The following is a 12,066-nucleotide window of genomic DNA, read 5'->3' on the forward strand; positions in this document are numbered from 1 at the left end:
TAATTATCACTCTTATCCAAGATGGAAAAGTAAAATTATGCTAAAATACAAGCATTGAAACCGGGTAATAAGGGCAAATCTATGAAACGGGTGAAGAAAGGTCCCAATCCAAAACTGATATTTCCTTTTCAGCTCAAAATTAACTCCTATAAAATGAAGTCCGGGATCCATTGCTATTAGAAGTATTACTCAAGTCCGAAATGGAAGCAAAGCAAATACTTTAAAACATAATTCGGAACACTGATTTGTTTATAAAAGACTTCAAACCTGCTGGGACAGAAAACCAATCTGCTCACCCGCTTGAAGATGGGTTTGAAATGGAAAGGGAACACAGCAGATGAGGAGGTTCCACCACGCAACCCACCGAGAGCAGGGAATTAATTACCTTGGTATGCATGTAGACGGTGCAAATGTTTTTACCAATTAAGCCAAAATGCTGCACTAACAGATCGTAAGAAAACTATCGGGTAGCGCAAAACCAAGTAGCAGGGAAATGCGAATATTAAGGTTTGGGATCCAGTGATAGGTAAAAAAGCACTTTGTGGACAAATCGAGGTAACCAGCGTAAAAAAGGAAACTTAAACAGTATTTAAAGTCCCAGCTGCTTGATTTTGCGCTTGTTGCAGCCTACTTCCAGGGGCTAGTAGGCCACACTTTGAAGTTCTCTGGCGCTCTTTTAACTCATCGTAGGAAGATGGGGAAAAACAGGCAGACTTCTTAACTCACCCCCTATAACTCCTTAAATTTTTTGCATATCCTTTTGAAACACCCTGTATGTATAATTTCTGGATTACATAGTCGCCTTCAGTTGAACTTTTTCCTAATACTGAAGGTCTCTATTGAATCCCGAATCTAATCTAATAGTTCAATCAGCATGCTTGTTTGGGCGTACGCGACTTCTTGTTTTTCTTATATCATAATTGTTTTTAACTCTTATCAATCAGATATTAGCATTTCTAAATCAATATTACATTTTTTTTAATTCTGTATAAAAACCGTTGTAAATCTCAAAAAGGGGTTAGTTTTTGATTCCTGTTCGTCTCATGTAAATATGATTTTAAATTAAAAGTTTGCATATCATGAACCGTCGTTTATTCTGTTGATATCTATCACGAACAATGCTAATAGTTCTCCCTGGTATATTTAGGAACAGGGGCATTAGATAAATGATTCTAAACAGGGAAATCTTACGGATCCAAATTATTGCCCGTAAAGATGTAGCTGCAATGGCTATGAACTACGATAATAGATCCTACCGACATGCTGCATACTGGCAGCTTGGACGCTTGGGTCCCAAAAATCGACGAGTAGTGCCAGCATGCGTGGTCAACTTGTTGAGAAATGCTTATCCTAAAGCTCAGGGAGAACAGTCCACTGGCTACAAACCAGCGGAACTTGATGAAGATAACTATTATCTGTTTTAGAAGGAAAAAAAAGCAATACTCAAAAAAAATTATTTCATCGTTAAAAATTATTTCATCGTTATATCCGTCCATATCTATTAAAGTTTTAATATCTTTGTCAATATTAGTTTTTGTGATTCAACTTCTTTGCAAGCGTACTGATTCAAGATAACGTTTATCTCTGATTATGGAACCTTATTTTTTGTACTAAAGATAACCATAAATCCTTCGTAATGCAAGTTAGGTATTGATTATCGTGTTTTTGAAATGTTTAATAAATATTCGTTAAATTTTAACAAACCCTCATCTTATCTGCATCTCTTTTACATCGTTCTGGACACCACCAGAATTGAGATATAACAGTCTATCCAAAATAATATGTTTGAACAGTGCTTCTTTTTCCCCACCTATAACAAAATACTATAGTTTCAATTTGTTTATTGTAAATTTGCAATGTTTCATACCTTTAACATTTTTTTCCTGAGACTTTTGGTCACATGCTATATGTTGTGTGAATGTTTAACATTAAGATAGTCCTCTCTAAATAAAAATATGGAATTATTATTACTCATTCTGGATTTTATTTGTATATGGGCATCAGTGACCCCCTCTGCAACTGTGACAAACTATTGAAGCTTTTGCAGAAGTTTTTTCAAGCAGTTAGCAATTGAATTGTTAGTGACATATTAACCGGTGCTGTTTGCCCTCTTAATGGTGTGACATTGTAACCAGCGCTAGTTGCCCTCTGGCTGTTAGTGATATTGTAACCGGTGCTGTTTGCCCTCTTAATGGTGTGACATTGTAACCGGCCGTAGTTGCCCTCTGTCTTTTAGTGACATTTTTACCGGTGCTTGTTGCCATCTTAATGGTGTGACATTGTAACCAGCGCTAGTCGCCCTCTGGCTGTTAGTGATATTGTAACCGGTGCTATTTACCCTCTTAATGGTGTGACATTGCAACCAGCCGTAGTTGCCCTCTGTCTTTTAGTGACATTTTTACCGGTGCTGGTTGCCATCTTAATGGTGTGACATTGTAACCAGCGCTAGTTGCCCTCTGGCTTTTAGTGACATTGTAACCGGTGCTGGTTGTCATCTTAATGGTGTGACATTGTAACCAGCGCTAGTTGCCCTCTGGCTGTTAGTGATATTGTAACCGGCCGTAGTTGCCCTCTGTATTTTAGTGACATTTTTACCGGTGTTGGTTGCCATCTTAATGGTGTGACATTGTAACCAGCGCTAGTTGGCCTCTGGTTGGTGGTGACATTTTCACCAATTTAGGATTTTCCTGATGTCTAGCCCCGGCCGAGTTTTTTTAACAGTGCTATATCTAAGACGTAGAAGAAATTGAAATTAAGACTGTTTGATTATTAGAATTAGCTTGACAATGATAATATTTAAATTGGATCTTACTTATGAAGTTTGAGCCAATTTGCGGCGGTATCTTAGTAACCAGACTCTTTTTTCACTTCAAATTGGTACCAGCCAAGATATCTCGGATCTCCTGTCAAAACTTTAGGGGACATTTTATTGACCCTTGTTGAATTTCATAGCGCCAACGGGTTTTCGTTCCCATTATTATCGTCTAAGACTTTAGCCGTGGTCCATACGGATCCTATTTTCAAAAAAAATATTGATTAAAACATAATTAGTAAACAGTACTTTATACGTGAAAAACGAATAGGTTTCACTGAGAATAGTACTACTTTAAAAATTAAATTAACGTATTAAAGTTAAATTTTAAAGAACATTGAATTAAGTTACATTAAAATGTTAGGCGTGTACTACTTTAATTTTTTTAAATATAAGGTATATATACGGTCGTACGGAACATAACGAGTATTAAATTGTATAACTTGCATTGATTGAAGAGCTTTCACGCAGCTAAGAATGACGAACTAGCTGGCTTAAAGTTAACTAACAAAATCTGATAACGGAAGTTTAACCAAAACTAACAATTCACTAAAAAGGTATAATGATAATGATAATAATAAAGTACCAAGGGAAAACGATAAAAATTAACTAACTAATACGTATTAACTGATAACTATTAAAAAACCTAAAATTTTACAGAAATTTTCCAATAAATATCTAACTAAAATATCTTTTAATCAATTGGAGAACGCTCTATAAGAGAACCAAATCGAATTGGACCCGAAGATAGTTCGGCCTACAAATATGTATAGGCCAAAATAACAATGTTGGGTGGTAACGCATCTGCACAGTTATTCCTTAAATAATGATAAATACGGTTAATTATGGTAAATAGTGGTTAAATAGTGGCATATATTGGTTTCTATTGTCTATGTGAAATCAAAAAAAATCATTCCAAAAAGGAATATATCAACTTTAGACGATCTTAAACTTCATTTTAATTACTTTTCAAGTCTGTTCCAAATCTATTTTATCAACATAAATGTATTTTAAGATTTAAATACTCTAAATAATTCTTGGAAATATATTTTTTATCATTATTTACCACGTTTCTCATTTTATACCATAACGTTATTTACCATTATTTACCACATTATTTAAAACCTGCTAAATACCACTTCGGAACCCTGCTGATTACTACCTTTTATAATGCTGACTCTGTAATCAGCTACGTAATCAATTGAGTACATTCAAAGCTACTAGCTTGTACACTGATTACGGCAAATGATCCGCCCCTCAGGTCAGTATAAAAACTGAACTTTTGGCGGCTAAGTTCTTAGGACAGAAGGTGACATTACCCGATAAATTTATTCCATATTCTTGTTTACGAAACCAATATAAATGTTATGTTTTGATCTGCGGGGTTTCGTGTCTTCATTAAATTTTAATTTATTTTTAGCGAATCTCATAATGAACTTTGTTTATCAAAACCTCGTTGACATCTTTAAAAGCAGCAACCTAATTATGTAGCTCACACAAACGCCGCGAGCAAAATTGGCGCTGTGTGTAACTTCCAGATAACCATGAGCAGGAATCTTCTGGTTATGTACAGCTAATTTTCCCTTGAGTTCTATTGAAATTTAAATCGATTTCATATTGTAATTGGGTTTTACAAACACTTAATTTCTGAAGGTAAATTTAGTTTTAAATTTCAAATGAAAAAGACGTTTAATCCGTATTAATCGCCATCAACCTAACTTGGTTGTCATTCTCTCAACGAAAAGCGTAGCTTGTCTAAGTGGTCTTCATTAGCTAAATGATAGCGTTTCGTCTGTGTATTCGAAGTTTAAAATCCTTTTAATGATCGCAACGCAGAAAAAGAAACAGAAGTTCATTTCCAAATAAATAAAATAATCGTTAGACAACGGCTGCAAACTTCCGCAGTCGACATTAAAAAATAAGTTGCCAAAGGCAAAAATACAGTCTTTCCTTGTGACGCAGTCTACACTCGTTATACTCAACATTTGGCGAGAAAAGCACATTAATAACATTTTTTTATTTAATTTAATATTGTTTAGTTCTCAATTTTAATTTCATGTTAATAAATTCTCAATTTTAATTGCATGTTAATTAATTCTCGATTTTAATTTAATGATAATGAATTCTCAATTTTAATTTAATGATAATAAATTCTCAATTTTAATTTCGTGTTAATAAATTCTCAATTTTAATTGCATGTTAATTAATTCTCGATTTTAATTTAATGATAATGAATTCTCAATTTTAATTTAATGATAATAAATTCTCAATTTTAATTTCGTGTTAATTAATTATCAATTTTAATTTCGTGTTAATTAATTATCAATTTCAATTTCAAGTAAATTAATTCTCAATTTTAATTGCATGTTAATTAATTCTCAATTTTAATTTCGTGTTAATTAATTCTCAATTTTAATTTAATATTAATTCTTCTCAATTTCAATTTCAAGTAAATTAATTCTCAATTTTAATTTCGTGTTAATTAATTCTCAATTTTAATTTCGTGTTAATTCATTCTCAATTTTAATTTCGTGTTAATTAATTATCAATTTTAATTTCATAAAAATTGATTCTCAATTTTAAAATCATAAAAATTAAATCTCAATTTTAATTTCATAAAAATGAATTATCAATTTTAATTTCATAAAAATGAATTTTCAATTTTAATTTCATAAAAATGAATTTTCAATTTTAATTTCATAAAAATGAATTTTCAATTTTAATTTCATAAAAATGAATTTTCAATTTTAATTTTATATTGCTTAGTTCTCAATTTTTATTTAATATTGTTTAGTTCTCAATTTTTATTTAATATTGTTTAGTTCTCAATTTTTATTAAATATTGTTTAGTTCTCAATTTTTATTTAATATTGTTTAGTTCTAAATTTTTATTTAATATTGTTTAGTTCTCAATTTTAATTTAATATTGTTTAGTTCTCAATTTTTATTTAATATTGTTTAGTTCTCAATTTTTATTTAATTTTGTTTAGTTCTCAATTTTTATTTAATATTGTTTAGTTCTCAATTTTTATTTAATATTTTTTAGTTCTCATTGCTTAGTTCTCAATTTTAATTTTATATTGTTCAGTTCTCAATTTTAATTCAATATTGTTTAGTTCTAAATTTTTATTTAATGTTGTTTAGTTCTCAATTTTTATTTAATATTGTTTAGTTCTCAATTTTTATTTAATATTGTTTAGTTCTCAATTTTTATTTCATAAAAATGAATTCTCAATTTTAATTTAATATTGTTTAGTTCTCAATTTTAATTCAATATTGTTTAGTTCTCAATTTTATTTCAATATTGTTTAGTTCTCAATTTTAATTCAATATTGTTTAGTTCTCAATTTTATTTCAATATTGTTTAGTTCTCAATTTTAATTCAATATTGTTTAGTTCTCAATTTTAATTTTATATTGTTTAGTTCTCTATTTCCTAAAATTAATTATCAATTTCAATTTAATATTAATTCTTCTCAATTTTAACTTAATATTAATTCTTCTCAATTTTAACTTAATATCAATTCTTCTCAATTTTAACTTAATATTAATTATTCTCAATTTTAATTGCATTTTAATTAATTCTCAATTTTAATTGAATGTTCATTAATTCTCAATTTTAATTGCATGTTAATTAATTCTCAATTTTAATTTTGTGTTAATTAATTCTCATTTTTAATTTCGTGTTAATTAATTCTCATTTTTAATTTCGTGTTAATTAATTCTCAATTTTAATTTCATAAAAATGAATTATCAATTTTAATTTCATAAAAATGAATTCTCAATTTTAATTTAATATTGTTTAGTTCTCAATTTTAATTTTGTATTGTTTAGTTCTCAATTTTAATTTATTATTATTTCATTCTAAAATGACATTTTTAAGTTTAACATCCAGCGTCACTAGATAGAAGGTTCATCCATATTCCTAGAACAGACAAGGAAGAACTCTATATTATCTTCCTCTATAACCTGGGAGCAAGTTTGCGGATATCCATGTACCGCTCCACCTTTCGCAAAGGTGTCAACCAAATCGTAATATATTAACTTTGTCTCTTCACCGAGGTATAACTCTGGCCTCCTCTATGACGAGCCGTACTTAAAAAAGAAATCATGACATCGGAATTTAAAAAATAAAAGATAATAAAATATATATAAGAGTAATGTAACAGCGAGAACAGGTTGTTGAGACGAAAATTCGAAACGAAAAACTCATTTCATTGTCAAGGTTTTATTTAAGGAACCCATCATTTATATCGTACCCTAAATCACTTTGAATTCTTTATAAAGATAGAATTTCCACCCCCTCCCCCTTCCTTAAAAAATAAAGTCTATCAAATAGTAGTTACGACGGATAAATGGTTCCGAAAAAGAAAGCGGTTTTCGTTGGGTTCATCGTCCGTATTTCTCAAATGCCCGCTGGCTACCGTTTGACCTTGCTTCCGAATTTGAATAAATTATTAGTAACGGGTCGTTCGAGGAATGCAAGCGAAAAGAAACTCACCTGAAAACGGCATAGTTTGAAGAAAAACAATAATAAGTGTACGTAGAAGGACGTTCAACTTCGTAATAAACCGAAGGTCTAATTATAGCCAGCATTTTCTTGAGAGAGATAAAAAAATGCGTTACCTAAGACCAGTTTCGACAATCAATAGTTGATTTATTATATAAAAAGTGGTCTTGCCCAACTTGTTAAAATGTTGCTCTTACGTCACAAGAGCCAGCTTTATTAGTGTATTCTTCGCACGAGCGATTTGCTGCACGCGCGCTAGTAAAAGCTATTATCCTCTGGTGACTGTAGCGCGCGCTCGTAGACTTGTAAAAGTAAAAGACTGTGACGTAAGAGCCACGTTAAAACAAGAAGGCCACGTTACTTAATAAAAATAACTATTATAACTAAAAACGGGAATCCATACCTCTACTTGGAATGCTTATCGCGCCAGAGTTTCGTCTCGATGTTTCTGACGGTTTTTTTGACGTCACTATGTTAGCTTAACAAACAACAAAGTGAGAGGGGAGCGCGCGCAGAGGGGATTTTTTCTCTAGTAGGCGGGACCAAAGCCTCCAGAGTGATCTTACCATACGCGATACGATAATATAAGCATTCCAAGTAGAGGTATGGATTCCTGCTAAAAAAATATAGATTGTGTTATTTTTTAAATGGTTTTTTAATAAATAAATGTGCCAAAATAAATAAATACGTTTGATGATGGAAATTTCACAAAAAATACTTCAAATGTTTTTGATAGTGATGGTATTTTAACTTTAATTTTTAGCGATTTAAATGCTATAACGCGGAATAAACCCGGTATTTTTTTATTATATTAGCGAAGATTGCCAATCATAGATGGCGTCATTAGAACTTCATTTCTTCGTCGCTGTTGTAGCGGAAGTCCCGGAAGGTGATGACGGATTGGAGGGTCCGATTGGCGGAACGCACAGACCATTTCGGCATCGGAAAAATCCCTAAATTAAAATTTATTGTTAAATTGATGTTAAATTTGAACTAGTTAAAGGGAGTAGAACCCTTCTTATTTGGTAGGGTGCGCCTTAGCTTCTCTCTTTTCTCACTCATGGCGCTAGTCTAGAACAATAGTAGAAAAACCCAATTCTTCTATTAGAGGAAGCGTGCCCGCCCTGAAGAGGTTTTCTCACTTGAAACCTTTATTGTTTCATATTTAGTGTTTATTTTTTAAATGCACTCTTCGTTAACAGATAAACAACAATACCCGAACTATAATTTCATTATTTTCATTATAGTTTGGATGTTTATTCAATTATATTTTCCTAATAATGAGGTACGTGGTTTTAGATTCACGAAAGGCCTTCCAGTAGATATGATAAATTAATGCACTACCAAAGTGGGGATACTTTTAGTGGGTTAATTCCACAAAAACCACAGTATTTCACAATACGTATAACACGTGGTTAGAAAAATGAGGGGAGGGAATTATGTATTGCGCCAAGTTCCTGAAAAGGTTATACTCCCTTTAACTAGGGACGTTTAGGTTTCACCAAAATTTGTAAACGCTGGCTAGTATCGCTCTACTGGCGAAAAAATGCGTGACTTGATGCGCTCATGTGTGAAGGTTCACACATAAACACATGTAGCCATTCTTTTTTATAAATATTTTCCCGATAGATGGATGCTAATAACCGAATCGTTCATGTACGAATTACGATAACGGGTCGTAGAATCGTTTGAGTTTTGACAGTGGGCCTACAGAACCACGTATTTTGAGGATCTATCTGGAATTGGACCCCAATTTTTCAAACCATTCTGTTGACCTTTAATTACCTCCAGCTTTGATGAATGCTTAAGCCAAATAGACCATCACCAAATAAAAATCTTTATTTCTATGTACAGAGATAAATCAACTACCAAGGCTTCAGATGAAAGTAAAGTTTATAGGTGTAACCGCAGAAACTTAAGATTAAGTACCGCTAGATGTTGGGTTCTAAAATGCTGGCAAACAAGCATGCTAAACTCAAACATGTTGAAGCAGTGTCTCGCTCAAAAAATATTTGAGGTTGCTCAAAGTAGTGCAAAGAAAATGTCCATGGACTTACCACTCTAGTGCATGGAGCCCCATCCGCTCTCGTTACCAGTCTGTCCAAGGATCCGTCGATGTTACATACGGCGCTGCACAGAACCTGACAATGTTTAAGGAAATTTAATTAATTTAATTAATTTAAAAAATTGTACCACGAGTCAATCTTACTGGAACGATGTTGTGGATTGGTTTTCCCTTCGAAGCCTTTCTGCAAACATCAATGTCCTCTTCTTCGAAACACCTTCCATTCATGCACCTCTGTTTACATACGATCAATTTCATTTAGACCAAGGCTTATCGTAGTCAGGAATCCATACCTCTACTTGGAATGCTTATCGCGGCAGATTTTCGTCTCGATGTGACTGACGGTTTTTTTAACGTCACTATGTTATCTTAACAAACAACTGCGTGAGAGGGGAGCGCGCGCAGAGGGATTTTTTTATCTCGTAGGCGGGGCCAAGCCATCAGAGTGATCTTACCATAAGCGATACCGCAGTATAAGCATTCCAAGTAGAGGTATGGATTATTGTCGAAGTCAATTGTTTTTGGGACTTTTAAACGTACCTTGTTATCTCCGCAGTTTGTGTCATCTGGCATTTTGTACTGAGTATGAGTAAATAGACCAGTAAAACAACGATAACCACATCCGGCTGATCCAGGAATCTTAGATAAACCATTAAAATAACTATAATTTTAATCCAATGCCAAAAGGTCACGGTTTAAGCATTAACGACTGAGGTTATAAACCCAAATGAGGTAACGAAATTTTATTTGAGTAATATCTATAGATTATGTTACTAAAATTCATTAGAAATTAAGATTCTTACACAGAAATACAAGAGGCTATTTCCCGTTTAAGGTCAAATAAAAAAATAATAAAACTCTTACCATTACTGCTCTTCTTAGAGTTGAATTGTGGACGTGTCTTAAACAAGCACTTTGTAGATTATTGACGTCGTATGTAATGACGGCTGGAGGTCTGGAGCTCGCAGAAATAGGTCTATGTTGGAAGAAAGTCAGGTCTGGTGATCTAGTGGTAGGTCTGTTTGGTCTGGCAGTTGAAGTGGCTCGCGTAGTTGGGGCGGAAGTCGTGGTGTTACGGTTTCTGTTTGCTGGCGTTGGTCTTCTGCTGGGAGTGGGTCTTCTGGTAGTGGGTCGACGAGACGGGGTTGGTCTGCGAGTAGTTGGGCGTCTAGATGGCGTAGGTCTCCTCGTTGAAGATGGTCGCCGAGCTGGGGTTGGCCTTGTTGGTCTAGTGGGTCTCGTAGTGGTTGGTTTGGGCGTCGTGGTAGGTGCTTCCGTCGTTGTTGTGGGTTGCTCGGTAGATAATGAGTTAGCTTCGTAATTCACCAAAGGTATCTCCTGAGACATGTTGCCAGGTCTGGATGGTAATTTTTGCGAGGGTAGCGAATCAATGGCGTTTTGTTCGAAGACGGGTTCTTGAATTAGAGTTGATGGTTGTGTTGCTGTTTCTTGCACAACGGCCAATTTAGGGGGATCAGATGATGGAACTTGTTGAACCTCTGGCGCCTGTACTTCGGCAACAACGGCAAGTTTGGGCGGTTCTGATGCTGGTTCTTGTACGACTATGGGTGATTCTGGCGCTTGTTCTTGAGCCACCACCGCTAATGTAGGAGGTTGAGTCTCGTGTTCTTGTACAACGCCAAGTCGGGACGGTTCCGTCGACCCTTCAACTTCGTTAATCGAAGTTACCACCGATATGAATGTTACCGGGACAGCTTGACTCGTAGTGGACTCGAGCCTTGATGAAATAGTTGTGGTCGTATGCTTCTTCAATTCGTCAATCTGTTGTTGAAGAACCGAGACGTCCACTTGTTGCTGTTGTTGGTCAGGGTTGTTCTGATGAAATAGACTGGGAAACAAAGTCGTGTATTTCTCCATTAAGGTGGTAAGTTTTTGTTCTGGGAGGCTACTGGTGATACCTTGCGTGCCGGGCCTCAAAGTAGGTTTAGCAGCTTGGGTGGCCTTATCACCACCGTGATTGTTCTCAATTAGAATTGTCATAGGAATTGGAGTACTGGATGGCTTAAAAACCGGCGTTGATTTGTGGTTATCTAGGATGGTGGTACTGGCGCCATAACCCAATGAAGGGTAAGATTGCGAACCGGGTTCCCCTGGTACTTGCTCTTGGGCTTGTTGATTAACTAAAACTTGTTCTTGGACGGGCTCTTGTTGAATTGCCAATGGTTCTTGTACGGGTTCTTGATGAATTGAAACAGGTTCTTGGACTTCTTGTACTACAGCTTGAGTTGGGAGCGATTGCGTACTACTTACTGGTGGAGATGGTGTCCTAGTACGATCATTTTCCCTCTGGGCAGTTTGTCTCTCTAGTAACTCCAATAACTCCATCAACTCGGCTATCAGTTTTTGATTATCTTCCAGTGGGTGGGGTTTTTCCGTTTCCGGTTCCGCAGTTGCCGGTTTGGTCGATGGTTGAGGTTCCGCCGTGGGTCTCGCTTCGATGTAGGGCCTCAGAGATGGTAAAATCATAAGAGGTGGGTTCCTGTTGTCCAGGATGGATATAGTGCTGATTGGCTTAACAGTCGTGCTAGAAGAAACAGTCAAACTTCCCGGAACGTGAGGCGGTCGCGTTAAACTACCAGGAACATGGCCAGGTCTCAACTTAACCCCAGTATCGGATTGGGGAGGATACCTCATATCAAAAGCCGGATTGGAAGTAGTT

Source organism: Leiobunum rupestre, chromosome 1 (genome assembly GCF_980474605.1).
Source record: "Leiobunum rupestre chromosome 1, qqLeiRupe1.1.hap1, whole genome shotgun sequence".
NCBI lineage: Eukaryota > Metazoa > Arthropoda > Arachnida > Opiliones > Sclerosomatidae > Leiobunum > Leiobunum rupestre.